The following is a 21,423-nucleotide window of genomic DNA, read 5'->3' as shown; positions in this document are numbered from 1 at the left end:
CAAGGCAAAGGCCACCCAACAAATCACTAAGAGATGATCAGAAAAACAATTCTTTGTGTGGATGCACAAGTATTTGAAGCAGGAGGAGAGTGGGAGTGGATCACCCAAGGTGTCCAAAGATGCGGGCAAATTTTAGTAGCATCTAACTTCTCTCAGTGAACTTACATTCATTGAAACCAAATATTTTATCCCTTGTATTTGTCCAAATAGGAGGAATAAACTCCAAATAGACCATGGAGGCTATATTTTTTTCATCCTTGGTAGGCACTGAAGCATGTTTAAGGAAATAATATAAAATGCAAAACACAAAATCTTAGGTGGACAGTGACCTGTTGAATCTGTGCTTGGAATAAATCTAGTTCTTTGGTTTCCCTGCACTGTCCCTTGGGAAACTGTGCCTCTCTGTGTTTTTAAAGTTACTCAGAAAAGTTACTAAAATTATCATGTTAAAGCATTGTGACCCAGTTAACATGACTATTTGCCTTTTCTCATAACAAAGTATTAAGAGAAATAAATAACCTAAGGGTTAGGAGAATTATTTTATTAGGGACCAAAAGCTGGTCAAACTAATGAAACATTAAAATTCCAGAAATCTATGCTATTTGGAGCAAAGCAGGGAAGCCATTTGCTTTTGGCAAAATGATAATTATAGAAGAAGTTCATTATGAAGATTTCCTCTGGTTCCTACACATCAGGCATTGTGTCATTCCAAACCATAAATTCACGAATTGATCAGTGACTTTCACACAGAAATCGAGAGTGCACAATACTTCTCCCAAAGTTGCTTAATGAAACAAAATCCAAGCAGAAGTGAAATTCAAGAAACTCCATCATGATTTACAATGCAGGGATGGAACTTCACAATGGCAGACCAAATTTGGCAGGGCCCCACACCTGTTGCACATTGACCTGAATCACCTAGGCTACCTCTCTGTGCTGCAAGGTTCAGAACCTGCGCCATCCTGACAACTCGGGAAACGTGTCTGTCTAAACACAGCTAAAGTGGCTAAAGAGGAAAGAGGATGCTGAGGATATTGTTACGAAGCTTTCAAAAAATCTCTTAAAGATTAGACAGAAAATACAAAAATTAGGGAAAGATGAATGAAGGAATAAAAACACAGAAGTAAATGTTGATATGCATTCATGTATGTTTTCTTGGCCAATAAATGCTCTCATCCATTTTTAAAGCATCTAAATTGTTGATTCTCTTACATTCAAAGGACCAATAAAGAAAAATTTCATAAATAAGCTAGTATATAAATGTGATGTCAAGGAGTGTATGTATTTTTCTTCATATATTTACTTTGTTTATCGGATTTAGAAAATAAGAGAGTCCTCTGGGCTATTGAAGGTACTATATTTCAAACCCTATTCAATTGAATTTTTACTGGTTTTCTTAAACTCATTGGGTAGTACCAATTTCAGAGGATAATAAAGGACCAAGTCTTGATGAACTGATCAAACCCCAGCCTCAATATTAGAAACAGAATTTATTAGAAAAATAAATTTTAAGTACAGGAAGTGTGGTAAACTCTTTGTGTGTGTATCTTAGTACTGACTGGTATATAAAGCATAGGTTTCTAATATATAAAAATACCCAATTTTCAGAATCCAAATGAGGACCTACAATGTTATTGTTAGCATTAAAATTTTCAGTCTCTAGTTCATCAACTGAAAACTGAAGTTTTATCTTTAAAACTTAACTAAATGTGTCAGGACCATGTTTCACTATTTCCTGGCCACATGGTAGTTAACCTTGACTTTCAAGATAATAGAGGATGGTCTAACTAGATCCCAGTGTAGAAGAAAAATGTCTGAGGGAATAGTCAACCTTATATTTAATTTGACTAATCAGAGCAGTACAACTGAGGACTAAAAAACCAATCAGCGGAGGGGCACCTGGGTGGCTCAGTCAGTTAAGCGGCTGCCTTTGGCTCAGGGTCCTGGGATCGAGCCTTCTGTCAGGTTCCTTGCTCAGCAGGGAGACTGCTTCTTCCTCTCCCTTTGCTGCTCCCCCTGCTTGTGCTCTCTGTTAAATAAATAAAATCTTTTTTTTTTTTTAAAAAGTCAACCAATGGCATAAAAGAGTCACAAAATGATCATCCACTAGTCTCTACAATAGTCATACTCTTCTTAGGTCAAAGTACGGTTTTTATTGTCGTTTTCAGAAAGAAATGTAAAGAGAGCAAAGATAGTTAAGAGCTACTTTTTTTTAAAAAAACTAAAGGATTAAATGAGTGAAATAAAGAAAGATGAAAGCAATGGGGTTTCTAGAGCACAGTATTTCAACAAAATTTACTTGCTTACTCTCTTCAGGCTGACTTTTGGTAATGCACACAGAGGATAATATCAAATAAAATTGATTCTAATGAAAGTTAAAAAGTTTGATTTGGAAAGAAGGAAGAATTTCTTAACCAGTGAGAATACTAGAAAGATTGATAAGCAAAGTTGCTGTCCTCCTTCCTGTCCAGGAGGTCTTTGAAAAGCAAGTACATGACTCTGTTCTGGAATATTCAACTTTTATCTCTTAATAATTAGAAGTTAGATGAATTCCATAGTTCTTAAGGATTATAGTCCAGTACTTATAAGTATTTATTTACCTGACTAATTATATTTACCAACACCCCTATTACTCCCACAGAAACAAAATAAAATCAAACATATTTCCTAAAGCATAGACTTCTGAAGGAGTCTATCCTCTCCCTAATAGCTATAGGTGTTTCCCAAATAAAATAATACAACCTGTAAAACCCAATCTCCAGTATGATTAGCCACCTCTGAATTTAGAATTATGTCGCTTTTTAACCTTCCTTCTAGTACGCATGTCTATAAGGTAAATGGACTACATGAGGCTAATTGCTATTTCTCAAATGCATTCTGCTTCTCTTGACACCATGGCTCCCATTTATCTCATCTCTGCTACTGAAAGCATTGTCTTTCAAGATACAAGATAGTATATGCCATGTCCTGCTCTGGACTTGAAACATATAAACTAACCTCCCTAGATCATAATCTACCTGAAGACATAGGCCAGGATGCTGTCTCCCCTACAGTGCCGCCATGGACGTATGCCATAATGGCCCTCACTCAAGTACTTTACTTAAAGTACGCTGGGCCAGTAGCTGAAGGCTTGTGTCAGACTCAAACCAGCTAGGTGTATCTCTGCAACACACAAATCCTCAGCTCTGACTATTTACAAGCCCACACTTCAGCTACTTTCTTGTCCTGGGTTTGGATTTGGCTTCTTCTCTTACACCAGACTCAATTCTTGGGGTCCTAAGGGTTCTCAGAGCAATAGGTGGTTTTCTTTTCTTTCTTTCTTTTTTTTTTTTTTTAAGATTTTATTTATTTTAGAGAGAGGAGGAGGAGCAGAGGGAGAGGGCCAAGCAGACTCCATGCTGAGCACAGAGCCTGATGCATGGCCAGATCCCATGACCCCAAGATCATGATCTGAGCCAAAATCAAGAGTCAGACGATTAACCGATGAGCCACCAGGCGCCCCTTTGAGCAATAGGTGCTTTTCTTCCCAAACACAGTCATTATGCAGATCGGCCTCTCTGATCAGAACCCCTCTACATGGGGCCTCAGTTCTGGGGTGGCAATCAAGATGCAAGACTGCCATTTCCACACACAAGATGTGGCCTCATAACATTTTTTTGGGAAACATATTTATTGAGCACCTACCCTGTGTCAAACACTGTGCCATGAGGATAATTTAGCGAACAGATTGTCATTTACATTTTACTTGAGATGGAGATGGACACTAAACAAAATAAATAAATTATAAAGTAAGAGTGAAAATCACAAGTGCTAAGCAAGAAAAATAAAGGCATGGAAGGAATACAGGTATGACTGGGAAGTGGCCAGAGGCAGGAAAAAATTTTCCATTTAAACAGGATGGTTAGGAAAGGTGATATTTGAATGAAGACTTTCAGAAACGATTCCTTTGACATGAGATTCCTTTTGAAAAGACAGCAGATTCCTCCCCCCTCGTGGGATCTTCCGCACCTTTCCCAGCACTGTTTGCTGGATGGTATTGATCTGGCCTCTGTCTCCTATGAAAGCATAGTGCCCAAAGCAGTGTAAGGCTCTGTCTGCAGGTTATTCTCAAGTTCTGAAATACAGAGAGAAAAGAGTCAAACAGGAGAGTCATTTTTTGGTGCACTGACGGAAAACACAGTGATGTTCATTACTTAGAACTCTCCTCAGGGATTAAGCATGATTAAATAGCCCCGGTTTTACTAAAAATGACCAGGTTTCACCACCAAATATACACGCCAGACGCTTGGCATCCCATTTTTGTAGGGTTTCACAAGCATCTTTAGCAAAGCTAACAATGTAGGCCCAGATTTCTTTCTCCCTAGAGACACTACGCATTTCTCCAACTTGCTGTGCTCACATTGATTTCAAAAGGAGCTTTGCACTCACAAGAAAAACACGGAGGGCTTAGTGTGTGACCCATGGTTTTTACAGCCACACTGTTAAAAGAAAGGGAAGAAACTCAAAGCATTTTCACATTTTCACATTGACAGGAATTGGCTGTTTTGACAAGCGAAAGTCATGGCATAGGATTTTTTTAGATAAATTAACAGAATGAAAGTGCTAAATTAAAATTGCAACATTGATTTCCTTTTTAGCTCAGCTGTGCATTATATAAAAGGGTCAGAGGAAGGATTTATTATGGGCGATGAGTCTCTGTCGTCCACTAAGAGAGACCAGTGTATAAAATAAAGTTGTCCATTTCAGACACCCTTTGTCTCCAAGGAAAGCTGTCTAGGAGGCCCACGGGTGGCAGAGGCACTGAAAGGAAATGGAAATTGATAATCGGTCCTGTTAGGCTGATTCTCTGCATGTTCAATTCATATCCTTTTGAAAAGAAGAGATTAAGATGAAACCTCATTGAGGAATACACATTTCGAAGAAAATAGAAACAAAGGTTCTGCAAGGCTATTTCAGTTGGTGTCAAATGTGAGAACAAGGCGACACAAACTTATATGAAGAAAGGGCATTAACAAAATCCCCAGACAAAGAAGAAGCTAATAGCAAATATATGCAGCCGCCTTTGTGGATGCTCACAGGAGAAGTGGTACAACTTGATTTACAAAGGACCTGGATAATTATTTGTTACTTGGAGCCAACGCTGCTTCTCCCTCTGCAGAGGGCAGGCACTGACCATCTGCGTGTCTTAGTTTTGCTTTTGTGTGGCTGAGAATTAGCCACATTTTTGTGTCTGGTAAGCTTTGCATGAAGAGATGTTTGAAGCACTGGCTTTGTTTTGTTTTAAATCTTTAAACTGTTCCCTCAGCTTCAGTCAGAGGATTATTGCACATCTAACCACAAATAAATTGAAATATCAGCTGAAGAGAGTGCATGTTGCTCACTGATGGAATAATGGACGGCAGGTGGTAGAGGGTTTTGTTTTCAGGAAAGAACAGGAGGCTAGAAGTGACAAGAGTGATTCTGAGAGAGGGCTGAAACTGTCAGGATGGAGTCATGGGGGTCAGTAGTTCCTGAGCTGACCTTTTTAAACAAACCCTGAGACGACCTTTTACTGCATCCTCACAGCGGTAGAGCATTCATGCCAGAAAGGTTGCCCCTCCCTCTAGATATTGAGAGTTTGAACAAAAAGCATATTTTCTATGATAGGGCCCATGTTCAACGCTTCACTCAGAGGGTAGCCTGACACTCCCTCTCCTGTCAGCCTGTGACACAGCGATCCTACCTGCTCACCTGCTCCAGCACACGCATGAGCACTTCACCTATCCCTTAACGCCTTTCTACCGCTTCTGATATCATCTTCTTGTCAGATCATGGAAATCGAGGGACTCGGCAGCAGCGCGGGACACTCCGTGTGCTAATTTCCATGTCATTGCCTTGAATGGTGTTCTAGCGTGAGGTGTTACACGGAACTCTTAACCTGACTTTTGGGGACACGCTGAAGGACTGAGATGTGTTGTCAGTGGTATACAGTGCACTTCCTCATGTTTGTGAGCCAGAGTTATAGAAGGCACAGGGTCGGGCTTTCTTCTCAAATACTGTTCTCTCTGGCCTCTGTTACGTCACCAGAAATCGCAAAAAATAATGCACCTAGTGTGCTTCCTAGTGTGCTGAAGGCTTCTTGTTCAAAATTGCCAGGATCTGAAGGCGAGGACTGTTTGTCTCTAAAGCCTGTGAAAAGCAATGAGGGTTTTTTTTGCCTTCACCACTAAATAATATTCTGTTATTCGTCCTCCCATTAAAAATGTTTTACGTGTTGATAGAGTCTGTCTTCCATCCTGAGATGTGCATTATGGGAGCTGTGCTTCTTGCTCAGGTCAACATGCAGATACGGTGTTCATCCTCGGATCTGGGATTCCAAAGCCATGCACCTAAATTTAGAAACTTCTTTTCCATTTGCAACTAGCCCAGTCATTTTCTCACTAAATTTCAACCTTCACGTGACCTGGTCTAAACCACTGAAACATAAATCATTAAAAACAAACAAGGTTTTTAAAAGTTTTGAAACAAATTCAAGTGACTATAAAACTTAAAGTTAGATTTTTTTCGGTTTGGTTCTATGTATTTCTCTCACCTTTTCAGTAAATAATAAAAGGAAAATGTGGTGAAATATCCCTTGGAAAAGACCTAATTTTTGAATCTGGCAGAAAAAATAATGTAAACAAAGACCTAGAACCTTAATCTCCTGATCTTCTCTTTCCAGACATGGTACTCTTTTCTTTTCTTTTTTTTTTCTTTTCTTTCTTTTTTTCTCTTCTTTTCTTTTCTCTTCTTTTCTTTTCTCTTCTCTTCTCTTCTTTTCTTTTCTCTTCTTTTCTTTTCTTTCTTGAGACTCTTTTCACTGGACATAGCTATTTCCTGGTACTCAAGCAAACAGAGAAACTTAATAATGTAGCTCATTATTGCTGGACCTAATTTTTGATGTCTTCCCCATCTCTGCCCCTTTGCAGAAGCCAAGAAGTACAGAATCTATTGTATAATCATCTATTGTTTTCTACACATGTATATTTAAGGTCTATGTGCTGGGAAGCCAAAGTTTCTGGCTTGAAAAAAAATGTTAAAAAGAAAAAGAAATTCAAAAAGCATCCAGGCAGAAGGTTAAGGGCAGGGGGAAATAGAAGGGAAAAGAAAGAAGGCGTTTTCACAATAGAACCTGAAGATTATAAAGAAAGCTCAGGATGCCCAGAGAAATGAAGGTCAGCCTGGACTGGGAGGAGATGTAGCAGATCTACCAGGAACATCTCCTTTTCTTGGGTGTCAGCAAGGTCTTTTAGGAATAACTGAAAAGAAAAGATCAAGGAATGGATAAAATTATCATTAGAGCTCAAAAAAGGAGAAGTAAGAATATATTCTGTAGAAGAATGGAAACAGAACTGTAACCTCAGATACAATCGGGGGCACCTGCGTGGCTCAGTCAGTTAAGCGTCTGCCTTCGGCTCAGGTCATGATCCTGGGGTCCTGGGATTGAGCTCCAGGTTGGGCTTCCTGCTCAGCAGGGAGTCTGTTTCTCCCTCTCCCTCTGTCCCTCCCCACCACTTGTGCTCTCTCTCTCACTCAAATAAATAAATAAGTCTTTGAAAAAAAAAAAAAGAAACTATATAACCAATAGTCATCCATAGAATTGGAAAGCAAATTTTTAAATTTACCATTCAGAAGGTCTCAGGAACAAGTAGTTTTGCAGCTGAATGGCTGACAGTTTTGTTAGAGTTTCTATGTTATTTAAATAATTCCAGGGCGCCTGGGTGGCTCAGTTGGTTGAGCGACTGCCTTCGGCTCAGGTCATGATCCTGGAGTCCCGGGATCGAGTCCCGCATCGGGCTCCCTGCTCGGCAGGGAGTCTGCTTCTCCCTCTGACCCTCCCCCCTCTCATGTGCTCTCTCTCATTCTCTCTCTCTCAAATAAATAAATAAAATCTTTAAAAATAAATAAATAAATAAATAATTCCAGCTTTTATTTTATTTTTTTTAAAGATTTTATTTATTTATTTGACAGAGAAAGACACAGCGAGAGAGGGAACACAAACGGGGAGTGGGAGAGGGAGAAGCAGACTCCCTGCCGAGCAGGGAGCCCGATGTGGGACTCGATCCAGGGACTCCAGGATCATGACCTGAGCCGAAGGCAGTCGCTAAACCAACTGAGCCACCCAGGCGCCCTAATTCCAGCTTTTAAAAAGATATAGAACACGTGCCCTCCACATTAAAAACTAATGATGTACTGTATGGTGACTAACATAACATAATAAAAAAATAAAAAGATATAGAAAATTCCCTAATAGATTTATGAACCTTGATCAACTTTACTACCAAAAACCAAATAATACTAGAGTAAAAAAATATAGACTATTTTCCACTTACGAGTAAAGACACAAAATTGTAAACCAAGTAATATTAAAAATTAAATCTTTGATGTTATAATGAAGCTAAAAGCTCCACGCAGTTGATCCATATAATGGATTAGGTTTGTCTTCTGATCTTCTCTTTATTAACTTGATAGAATGTGGACAAACCCCAGTAGGTACTAGGTTGAATCAGCATATGAGAAAGATGGTAACTGCTTGACCTAGCTTCCTCTAGGCATCCTCTGCAATTACACAGCAATAATAAAACTTTCACCTATGATTCGGAAGTAATCTTTTAGTGAAGACTGTTTAGGGAAAAAAGGCTTTGTTCATCCATACATTCATATACACAGGACTTGAAAGCATCAAATAAACGAGTAACTCTTGACAATGATAAGGCATTCAATCAATAAAGGTTTTATTTGGGAAACCTGTAGTGTTAGCACATTCAGCCTGTCAGAATGCTTTTTATCCTGGGGGGACTTGAAGTTCTTAGTCAAGCATCTGCTAGGGTAGATATTAGAAGACACTAACCAAAATCAGTAATTCATCTACACTACAAAACGTTGCAGGAAGGAGATTATGTACAAAAATGAATTCTGTGAGAAAAGCTACCCATTTCTCTCCTTTCACACTGGCTATGATATATCCAGGCCTCCTAAAATGGTGTCTTAGTAAGACACACCATAGCCGCCCTTTAGAAGGTATCCAAGATCCACTGAGTTTGGGTCTCCTCACTGCATAGTGAGTCAGCTAGAGAGATCAATGCCTAAAAAACTCTTGGTGCTCAGTAAACATTGGTTTAACTCAATTGAATCACTCAGACAGAAGATTATCCAGACTTCCAAATCACTTTCCTTCTCCTCTCCATATACAAACATGTGTACAACTGAAACCACTGATTTAAAAATCATTAGATAGTGCTGAACTCTGTCTACTCTATTAGCTTAAATGAATGTACCTTACCTTTAGGACTATATTCAGAAAAATGTTTAAGCCTCAAGGTCAGGGCACCTGGGTGGCGCAGCCGGTTAAGTGTCTGACTCTTGATTTTGGCTCAGGCCATGATCTCAGAATCGTGAGATCAAGCCCCACGTCGGGCTGCACAATTATTGTGTGGACAATAATCTTGAGCGTGGAGCCAGCTTAAGATTCTCTCCCTCCCTCTTCCTTTGCCCCTCCTCTCCCCCTCAAATAAATAAATAAATAAATAAATAAATAAATAAATAAATAAATAAATTTTAAGCCTCAATGTCCCCAGTAATGTAGAGTACAGAATTCGATAACCACCCTAAAGACACGCTGACAGAGTAATGCTTTTCCTAAAGAGAGGCTTCCCGAACTGTGTGTTAGAGCTTAAGCATCCACGGACAACATGGATACCAGTCCTCGTTCACACAGTTTTACCCTTGAGGCAGTCCTTCGTCATTGGTCAGCTTTGACTAGACCCCAGCCCTGCAAGAAAGCGCACACGGTACACCGGATTCGCCAGCACTCTAAGTTGCTTACTGTTTTCTCTTCTTTAATGAAAGGTTGTACTGAACCAGGCTTTACCCATGACAGGCCAGCGATATGAAATTCTATGGTGCTGTTTTTCAGACTTCTTTTTCTGAGTCAGCATCTTCTCTGGCTTCATCATGTACAGAATGATTCCATGGAGAAAGGCTAATCGCATAGGGGTCTTTTATTTTAGGTTGGTCAAACAAACAAGCGATGCACACTTCAACACTGTCAACCACTTTAATTTAAAAAGCTGGACATCTTTTTCATATGGTACTGCAGCTTCTGGGCTCAGGGGGCCTGTCTATCAATCTTGTAGAAAACTTTCCTTGCATACATTCACACTTGCCAAATATGACTCTGGTTCTGCTTCCAGTTTGCAGATGCTCTCTTCACATCCAGTTCGTTTGAGGTGGGATCAACTAGCAGGTGAAAGATGGGCATATCAAACACCCAGCATGGACATTCACCATCTGGGTAGTTATTGGGGATGTAAACTTAAATACACCATCTTGATGAAGTCCGTGCTGTCTGAATATGACTCCAAACCACATTAATGCAGAGCAATAAGGTGACTCCATATAGATACCTAGTAACTTCTACTTCACAACCAAGGTAAACTCTGCAAGAAAAGTGTATTCCAGGTGGAAGGTTCATACGAAGCATGTGTGCCACGTGCTGACCGTGTTGCTGGGGCTGGAGATGTCGGCTTAGTTATGAGCAAAGCATTCTGGGGAAGAGAAGACCCTGTTTCTTTGGAGGAGCGTGTGGAGGACGAGTTATCCCAACCCCTGTTAATGTCCTCTCTTCACCATCAGGTCATTTGCATACAGAGCTTGTAGTCTTGCTCCAGAACGGTTCATAACGTGGCCTCCAAACAAAGACATTTAGTGATCTATGTCATCAGACTCTTCTGTCTTCAGAATTCACTTTACTGGTCCCCAGCCTTGGTTCCCTCCCTGCTAAAGAGGGGCTAATGACTCTGGCCTTGAAAGACTGTCAGGAGGAGGAGGTGGGATAATGCAAATCACTCACATCAGTTTTTAAATGCTTGTGAAGTAGGTATTACCTTTGCAGGTCTTAAAAGCTTATGAAATCCCAGCTTTCATTCTCTCTCACCACCTGTTGTTTACAGATCTTCTAACTCCCTTCCTGACAACTTATTTTTCCAATGTCAGCGTATTTGCTGCTACCACCTCAAATCTATATATAGTCTTTGTTTCATATTTTTACAAATTGATTTCATTATTCTAGTGCAGCTTCTCCCATACTCACTGACTTCTACTTAAAAAGACTGGCCTACAGAAGACATCACCAGCCCATCAAAAATGTTCTTCTTACTTAATCCACAAATGGACCAGTCGGAACTTAGTGTGAGGGGTCACACTTAGGTCTATAGCTCTTCTCAGCTCTGTTCATTTTGTCTGGAAGTGCAGATGGTACTTGCCACCTAATATCTTTCTTGAGATGCAGTATTTTTAGGCTCAGGCATATTCAGAAAACTACAGTTGTTTGGGTAGATCAGCTTTGGAGGGGCAAAGTTTTATTCTGTGTATTTGTGTATAAATATTTTCATAGGTACATCTATCTAAATGTGTATCTTCTTTGAGAAATATAAATGAAAAATAACTCACTCTCAAAAAAGCTAGAACTAGAGTGTTAATTCTTGGAAAGTTCACTTTACAGTTTAATTCTTTGAGGTACATTAATTTACCAACACTCCATATAGAATGGAAATTTAGTCGTATCTTCAGAAATAAAAATCTGTAACTTCAAATATATAGAGTGGTAAAGTGACTGAATATTTCTGATTTGATACGTACTTAACCATATTTTAGAATAAGGCCTGAGGTCTGCTTAATGTATTTCTGTCTGTGTAGCCATTACACGTGCATTCTCCCACAGCTTAGATTTGTTTGATAGCCACCATTCTAAATTATGATTTGAGGCTCCTATTAAAAAAAACAATAAGGGGCACCTGGGTGGCTCAATCAGTTAAGCATCTGACTCATTATTTTGGTTCATGTGGTGATCTCAGAGTCTTGAGATCCAGCTGGTCAAGAGGCTCCGTGCTTGGCACACAGAATCTGCTTGAGATTCGCTCTGCCTCTACCCCTGCCCGCGAGTGCTCTCTCTATCTCTCTCTCTAAAATAAATAAATAAAAAGTTTTTAAAAATCTTATAAAACAACAACAAGATAATGATTTTGGCCATAATAATAATTTTATTCTGACGAAGTTTTTGTAATACTTCCCATTAGTGTGCCTTTTAAGACAATATTTATTTTAGGGATGCCTGGGTAGCTTAGTCGGTTAAGTGTCCGATTCTTGATTTCAGCTCAAGTCATGATCTCATGGGTCCAGGGATCGAGCCCCATGTCAGGCTCCACACTCAGCGGGGAGTCTGCTTGAAAGATTCTCTCCCTCTGCCCCCCCACTCTCCCTCGCTCTCAAATAAGTAATTTTTTTTAAAAGACAATATTTGTTTTCGTAACATTTTTCTGACTATACAAGTAAATGTGCTTACTGTAGAAAATTAATAAAATACAAAAGTATAAAAAAAATCATCTCTAGGGACTCCTGGGTGGCTCAGTTGGTTAAGCGTATGCCTTCCGCTCAGGTCATGATCCTGGGGTCCTGGGATTAAGCCCCATGTCAGACTCCCTGCTTGGTGGGGAGTCTGCTTCTCCCTCTCCCTCTGCATGCCCCCCTCCCACTTGTTCTTTCCCTCTCTCTCTCTTTCTCTCAAATAAATAAAATCTTTTAAAAAAAAAAAGATCATCTCTAATCTCACTACTCAGAGATCCCAATTGTGTATTCAGGAATGTATATACATATAAAAACAGTAATTTATAATACTGCATATACTGCTCTAATTCTACTTTTTATTTCTCCGCCTAAAAATACATTATGTAAGAATTTTATATACTTCTTATAAAACTCCTAAGTATTATTTTCTTTTTAATGGCCATCTGGGATTTTAAGAAATTAATGCCAATTTAGCCAATCTGCTATTTTGAAATTTTTAAATAATAAAATCAATATCCACATTGATGAAAAACCAGAGAACTTAACTGCAGCCAATTCTGGTCCTTAAAGACTTTTCTCTCAAACACGGAATGCAAGACTGTATGAAAGAAGTCAGTTCAGGGGAGGACCCCAAAGCTAGTACCCAGCCTTAATTCTGTGTGTTTACACAAAACACTGATGAAGGCAAGTAGGGAGTGAGGCTCCCCAGATTGTCATATGTGTAATAGAAGCCAGACCTTTGTATAACCAGTAATGGCTTCTTTAGCCATAACTCAAAGACATCCCATTTATACTATGGTCTTTTTTTAATAATGAATAGACTGCATTTAAATTATAAACTTAGAAAGGAGAAGTAAAAGGATTACTGAGTGTGAGAGATGAATGAAGAAAAGCAGTAAAGCCTATGCGATCAGAAGGGTAAGTCTCCCGGTTCATCTGACATAAGAGATGGATTATAATGTCTCCGAAGTGGGGGACAGTTTACTTAGGAATTTGGCAGTAATTTGCATTTAAGGAATCCATTAGTGCCATCCTATATGCAATTCCATCATTGCATGACTAACAGGAATATATGGTATTTGCTTATGATTTTATAGATTCTAATAAAATATGACATTATCTTTTTGAATCATTCTTATTCAGGGAAAACCTACTTTTCTAGGACTTGGCTGACGTAACCCACATCAACCATTAAATGACATAATGATGCTGTATCTTTTGACATTGTCTGTGTATCTTTCTCTCTGTGGCTCATTCTGTCCTAGAAAAAGTACCTCTAAGGAGCAGGGCTTGAATTAACCCCTGGATGATGATGAACAGAAATTTTTCCTAGAAATAACTAAGTCTGCCAACTGCTCAGGTATTTAGCTCATGGAAAGACCTTCATACAAGAATTCAAGGGGTAAATCGTGCTCTTAAAAAATAGTCAGACATTATGGTTTTCTTTGAAGGAACAATGTTACTTGTGATATTTTCTCCTAGAAATCACCTTAGAAGACATAAATACAAATACATATTTTACATATTCTTCAGTTTAAAAAATTGGCATTATCTCTCTATAGAGGACATATGGGGGGAATGGAATTCAAGAAACAACAGACACCTATCTCGGAAGCATTCAGATCTAGACTCAGTCCAAATCAGAAACATCCAGTAACTACCCCTCCCTGCCTTTTTCCTTCATATACTCACATTGTTTTCTGGGATAAAGCTGGAAGTAGAACAGTGTTTATTCTCTGCTTTTGTCTGATGATAATTTTGTTGCTGTTGTTTTATCCTTCTAAAATTTGGACTTTTATTTACAAATAGGATTTTAGGAATGTTGATGTAATTTTCAAACAGCATTGCTCTTGGAATAATGAGATAGCATATTATGGCTACTGACAGTGATGAGAAAGAAACTTAGAAATGAACCAGTCAGTATTTGAGGAACATAATGCATTTCATCCATTCTAAGACATGAATTTTTTTTCAAGGTGTCTTATAATTAATTTCTCTTTAAACACTGGACTCTGAATGTTTAAAAGTTTAGTACTATTGTGAAAAATTTATTTTGCTTATAATTTCCTCTTACTATAAGCATAAAAGCAATGTATGATAACATCTTAAATGTGATGAAATACAATGTTGTGTTTTCAATTTGTAGTAGATAAAGATAAAATTATTCACTGTTTGGGGAGTACTTATATCTGGCATTCTAATGCATCAACATAGACCCTCTCCCAAACTCCACTAGACAGAGAAAAACAAATTGTCTTGGAAAGTTATTTCACAAAAAAAAAAATTCAAAATCTCATCCTCATTCTGTTTAGAAAGTCACTTTCTGAAATCCAACTAATGGGGCATTGGGCCAGAGTGGATTAATGAATTCCATAGATAATCCCTCAAAACTCCATTTATTCATTGAATTCACTTCTTTCTCTACTAAATATATTCCCAAAGCTTGATGGGTAACCAGATTAATTAATTTGCTACATATCCTTACTCTTCCTTTCTGATAGTCAACAATGAATAAAATCCAAAGTCAGAAAGAAGCAGCAGCACAAAGATAATCCCTAATCTGAATAATCATTTCTGGACAACAGAAAGCCTACTTGGCTTTAAGTCTTTCTGTAAAATTCAAAATATTGGATCCAAGTATGGATGTCTTACATGTATTTATATCTGTGTGTGTGTGTATACACAGAGTAAGCACACACATATTTAATTACATAGTTACATGTATTTAAAAGGCTTTGGCCATAATGTTCTAAAACCACTATTGAGAAGGCAAGAATGCACATGTTAAAATTTCTTTCTGGGTTAATAGAGATGAGGGGAAAAGTTATTGGGGTTTGCAAATTTATTTTAAATAAGTTCTTTTAAAATACCCACTGACCTGCATTTATTGAAAGAAAAACAGTCAACTACAATTGTAATTGTTATCCTGTCAGGTATTTATTAATAGACAGGCGGCTGTCATCTTTGTTAAAATGCTCTAAGTTGACAGAATTTCATTTACATAAATGGGTGGAAAATCCTTTTCTTACTTGTCCAACAAACTGGAGACAAAGTGCCTGCCAATGTTTTAATTTCTTTTTCATGTTCTGGTTAGAGAGTGAGAAGAATGCTTTCACTCCACAGTGTCATGAATATGATAATCTATGGAAATCACGGAAAGCAGGTACTTAAGTTAAGCATATACTGTACTATGGGAATCCCTGATGAATTCAAGTCTATTCTGTTTAGAGAAGATGTTGTTGCCTGTGAAGTGACAGACTGCCAGATGTTCCTGAAGTAGCATGGTAATGGGCTCAGATCGTAGCATCTTTCCCCAACCCCCACAGATGACAGCATTTACTTCAGGCCACAGAATGGTCTTGCCTTCGTTCTTTAAGAACTCGTGTTTACATTTACTTCTCAACTATCAGATCTTCATTTTCCTAATTTTACTTATTTCAACATGTGGAGCATAAAATTATATAACTATGTGAGTAATCCTTACTTTATAGAGTGTATGCAGTCTAAATGTGAAATAAGCAATTCTCCATCATGTAAAACATGTTTAAGCCATTTATTTCCCCTATAAAACCTGGAAAAAGGGGTTTACATGAGGAAGGGGGAATATTTACTTTAGCATATTAAGCACGTAGCCAAATGTGCTAAAGCATATGTAAGTTAATAATAGAAAGAAAACTGTAACATGTTGCGAGGATTTCTATAATAATATGATGTGGATGATAAGGACTAACATTTAGTAAGTGCCTACTGTTTACCAAGCTGTGGCTTCATTTTATATACTTTATATAAGTTACATAGTCCTTACTACAACCCTATGAAATGTTATTCCCATTTTATGAATGAGGCACCTGAGATCTTATAAAGGTAAAACAAAATCTGACCAGGTTAAAAACCTAGTACATGATGGAACCAAGAGTGAAAGCCAACATCAAGGACTGCACTGTTTATCCTAAATATACTGCTGACCATACATTCATTCATTTGAGAATGTATAATGGGCCAGGTATTGTTCAAAGTTCTAGCGGAACATCACTGAACAAAATTTATGAACATCCTATTCTGGTAGCTCATATCTTCTAGAAAGGTTGGAGATACAAAATAAATGAATAAAGAATATGATGATTATCAAAAGGGAGATATACAGAATATGATTTAGAGGACCTACTTTCAGTATAAAGGCCCTAAGACTTTTTGAGAACAGCAAAAAGTACAAGAATATGGTTGCAGTGTAGTAAATTAAGAGGAGAGTGGTAAAAAATAAAATTGAAGAGGTAAGCAGGAGCCGGATAAGCCAGCAGTCATTGCAAAGCTTTTAGATTTTATTTTAAGTACATTGGGAAATCATTGGAGAATTTTAAGCAGAGGAGTGACATGTTCTCATTTCTATTTAAGACAATTGCTCTGGCTACTATGTGGAGAATACATTATAGCGAGTCAAAAGAGAAAGTAGGCAGATCAGTTAGGAGTCTACTGACTGCAGTGTGCCTGGTGAGAGACAGTGGAGCCTTGGACTAGAGCCATCTCAATGGAGATGGTGGGAAGGGGAAAGAGTTGGGTTTTGCTGAAGGATTGGATCTAGAGGGGAAGATAAGAGGAAAAAAAAGAAATCCAGAATAGCCCTAGGTTTTTGACTTGAGCAAATGGGTCAGCAGTCATTCCATTAACTGAAAAAGGGAAGATTGGGGAAAGAATATTTGGAATGAAATAACAAGGGATCCACTTAAGATACATTAAGTTTGAGATCACTTTTCAACATCTAATTAAATGTTAATTAAGTCCCTGGATGTAAGAGTCTGGAACTCAGTATAAAGAACAGAACTGGGGCTATAAATTTGAAAGCCGTAGCTTAAATGATATTTAAAGCCATTAGATAAGATCAGATCACTTGGAAAGGATATGCTGGTAGAGGGAAAAAAGAACATCTGGGATTGAGCCTTGGATATTCCAACGTATAGGTTTCAGAGAAAAAGATTTACCCAGTAAAGGAGATACAGAAGTGATGTAGGGAAAAAAGTAGGACAGTATTCTAAGAAGGAGGGAGGGGTCATCCTGTTTGAAAGCTGCTGAGAGAGAAAGTAGAATGGTCTCAAAAGTGTGGCCATCTGATTTGCAAAATAAAGGTTGTCCTTGGCCCCATCACCACAGCATTTCCGTGGCTGGGAATGGAGGGCAAACTCCTGGCCCCAGTAACTGAGGAGTGAATGGGAGGTGAGGGTGGGAGGCCAGGCACTATTACTGGTGCTTAAGAGAGATTTGGAGGGGAAATAGGTAAATGAGGAAGCCTAGAAGTGGCTGCAGAGACAAAGAGTTCTTTTATTTGTTTGGTGTATTTGTTTTGAGGAGGGGAAGGATTAAAGCATATTTGTGTGTTAATGGAAATAATAAGAACATGAGAGTGAATCATGGGATGGTCAGAGAGAAAAATTAAAGAAGCAGATTCCTTCAGATGATCAGACGTATGCAAGACAGAGCCCTCAGTGGATTCTTTGAAAGCACCAGGACACTTCCCATCGTAACAGAAGAAAAGATGCAGGATGATAGTACAGATGCGGGGGATTTATAAAATTCAGAATAGAAAAATTACTTCAGTATTTTTACCCGAAAATGTGAGGCCAGATCCTCAACTGAGAAGGAAAAGGAGTGGCAGTTCAGATTTTAGGAGCAAGAAGAAGATACAAAAATGTCACTAGGTAGAGAGAGGAAGCTGAAGAACATCAGTAGTAACACAGCAAGGCTGTTGGCCCTACTGCGTGCTCACTTGTGATTAGAGTCACGAGCTTGTGGGGGGAGCAGTCATGCTCTGTAGCCGTCTTCAGTTTTCAAGTATAAATATGGAACTACTGGATGATTGGGTTAAATATGGGCGAAGATTTTGTCTGGTGGATACAAGAAAGGGTTAGGGGTTGTTGTCTGATAGGACTTGACCTTAAATGATCAGATAAATGTGTATCATCAAAAATTGTGATGTGTGTTGGGTATGTTTAAAGGATTATTTATGTTTAATCCCATTACATTACAAACTACCACAGACTTCCTGAGGATAGGGATCATCTCTGTTTCACCCCCTATTATGTCTTCTTATTAGCTCTTACTTACCCTTGGTATCTTCTCCTAAAGCACCAAAAGCCATACAGTAATTTTAGGTGACACGGCAGCCAAACAGCTCGGAAAGGACACCAGCTTTCAATATAGAGAAGATGCGCGGCTTGGAGGTGAGAGACCTAGGTTTGGGTGTGCCTTGCCATTACTGTGATGTGGCCCTGGGCTTTGTGTGCTTGCCACATTGGTGGGTCTCAGCTTTCATCAATATTATAATAATTCTGTTATGGTGGAAGTTAAATGAGATAATATACAAAAATAACTTCTAAAGCTGAAAGTACTGTCACTATGTTATTCAGTCTTAGAATTTGGTCCTAATGCCTCTCGGGACATGTGATGTTCAGCAACTGGCTGATATCTAATGAAGCTCAGAAAATTATGTATAGATTATTCTTCTCCAAGCCTAATGGCAGGTCTCTTTGACTACTGTTTTCATTTTGTGGTATTAGCCATTGCCAAACATGAGGCTCATCTTTATAATAGACTTTGGCAGTCAAGAGCAGGAGGGTCTGAAGACCAGCAGCGTGGACTACATGGCCATAGGGCCTACATGAAGCCCACAGATGTCAAGTGAATTATTGTTTCTGGAAGCTTAATGTTTAATCTAATGCAATGATTGCCTAGATTCACAATTGTCCAAAGTACATTTTCAATAAAATAATGGGTTTTTAAGAACTGTGGCCTACAGATTTTTTTTTTGGCTGTTTGATTTTTTTTGTTCTGTTCGATTTTGTTGTTTGATATTTATGAACAGGAGAGTGAAATAGTTGGTCATTATTATTTTCTTGATAGTAAACTTTAAACAAAGAACCAGGAAAATACAAAGAAATTATTTGTGTTGTGCTCTACGCCTTTGAATCTAAATTGATTTCTTGGAACTATACCTTATAATACCTTATTACTACAAATCTGTTAGGTTGTAGTTTGTTGTTACAATTTAAAGCAAATGTTATTATTGGGGATTGGTTTATGTAATATTATAGATGAGGCCAAAAATTACTTTGTTTGGTCATTAAGCATTAGATGAATCTCATTCTTGCCAAGCCTTATGCATAGAGAGAACCTGTCTGGACATTTTATATGAAAAGTGTTCAGACTACATCAGTTGTCAGCATTAAGCTGTGACCACACTGAGGTTAGTTGATATTTCTTGCCAGTACAGCTTTTTGTTGATGTTAATCCCTCATTCATTCATCAAATAATTAAGGCCAACTATGTACAAAGAACTAAGGGGAAGATAAGACAGGTTCAAAAGTATCCTGTCCTCAAATTGTTTATGATATACTCAGAAAAATAGGGAATGCATAAGTAATGGTAATATAGTTCAGAAAGTAATGAGGAAGAAACAGAGGAAAATCCAAAATCTGTGGGGCAATGATTGCCTTCAGTAGTGACCCAGGTACAGAGATGAATTTTATCTTATGGATGTTTGCTAGTGTCTCCATGTCTGCATGCAAAAGCTGTTGTTTATGGAGCACTTTGCCACACATATAAAAGATTCTTTCCCATGTTAAATTCTTTCCTACTAGTATGGTAATTAATTATCTTAGAAAATTCTTTCCTTTCAACTAAAAACTTGCACTTCCTTTTATTTTCTCTCCAATATAAATCTCCTGCTTAGCATAGAAACCCTAAAAATTGACTTTCAAAATGATGATCATTTTTTCCAATGTGTCCTGAACTGTAACTCCAAATAGGGTTTTTGATTGGATCAAAATGTGATATTTTATGCCCTATGCCACACTTTCAGGTAAAAAGGCTTAAAGCAGTCATCCTGGTGTTTCTGTGTAGGGAAAATATTAAGTATCATATTGAATAAATATGGAAAAGATCAACTAATCTTTTACTCTTGCTCCAAATATAGCCTGACTCCTGAATGCTTTTTTCATATTTATAGCAGTCCCATTTTCTTCATCACCCCATTTTTCTGTTTTTCTTTGCTTCTATCCCATTGTATGAGGTAATTTTTATTCCATTTTCCCTCATTGGTTTTTGCCCTTGACGTTCTATGCAATATTTAGCCATGGAAGCAGTAGCATTTTGAAGGTGGATTTCCAAAGCAAATTATTTCATCCAAGTTCTCCTAAGGCATTGGAAGGACTATAGCTTAGGAAGTCTTTCTTTATGTTAGGCTAATATTTTGTGACATTTTTATAATGCAGAATACTCACTTCATCTTTACATTGTAAAGATGTTAAAAAAATTGTACATAAATACAAATTACGTTCACTATAATAAAATAACACTTCGGTTCTGTACTGCTTTATAGTTTTCAAAATGTTTTTAAAGCTGTATTTTAATAATCTATTAGTGCCTTCCTATTTCAGACAGTTGTTGTGAAGAGCAAGTAGGCAGAATGGTCATTGTTATCTCCATTTTACACAGATGAAAACCAAGGCCCACATAGGGCAAGTGACTTGTCTTAGAGACCAAGTGTCTTAGTCTCTGTGCCCCAAAACCAGTAATCACTGTATATTGCACTGCTTTAGTGGAAGGTTCCATTTTCTCCCAAAAACCTGTAACTTTGCATACCAAATGCAACCACACGTGTGTCTATGTTTTATTCTTACTGACTTGGCAATTTCATGTCTGGTATCATTTATATCCACTTCTAATATGCATGTGGTTGATTTGTATGAACGTATCTCAGGTGAGTTGTAACTAAACCAAACTGTGTGAAGATAATTACAGTGCAGCGTTGGTTGTGAATGAATTCCTCAGTTTATACAGATTATATTCACCTTCATTTAAAAAACTATTTTATTTATCTTAATTATTTATACAGATTTTATTATTTCATAATTAGAAAATAGAGAAGACATCTTTGGTTGTACCTTCCACCAGTAAAGCCTAAAACAGTTTATGAACTCATCCAACCTTGGGAGTTTGATAAACATTATCCATATTATTCATATTTACAGTTTAAAAAGACCTGGAACGTTCTGTAAATAGGAGGGAAAG

The 21,423-nt window shown here is 38.0% G+C and overlaps 1 protein-coding gene and 1 pseudogene across 1 annotated transcript in view; one reads left to right on the top strand and one right to left on the bottom strand.

Moving 5' to 3' along the window:
- Positions 1–21,423, top strand: part of DPYD (dihydropyrimidine dehydrogenase) — a 741,385-nt gene that overhangs the window by 687,556 nt on the left and 32,406 nt on the right. The window lies entirely within an intron of this gene.
- LOC102740576 (AKT-interacting protein pseudogene) lies at positions 9,761–13,588 on the bottom strand (annotated as a pseudogene).

Source organism: Leptonychotes weddellii, chromosome 4, assembly GCF_054177405.1.
Source record: "Leptonychotes weddellii isolate Sample4059 chromosome 4, ASM5417740v2, whole genome shotgun sequence".
Lineage (NCBI taxonomy): Eukaryota > Metazoa > Chordata > Mammalia > Carnivora > Phocidae > Leptonychotes > Leptonychotes weddellii.
Note: the sequence above shows the minus strand (reverse complement) of the source record. Positions and strands in the feature narration are given on the sequence as shown.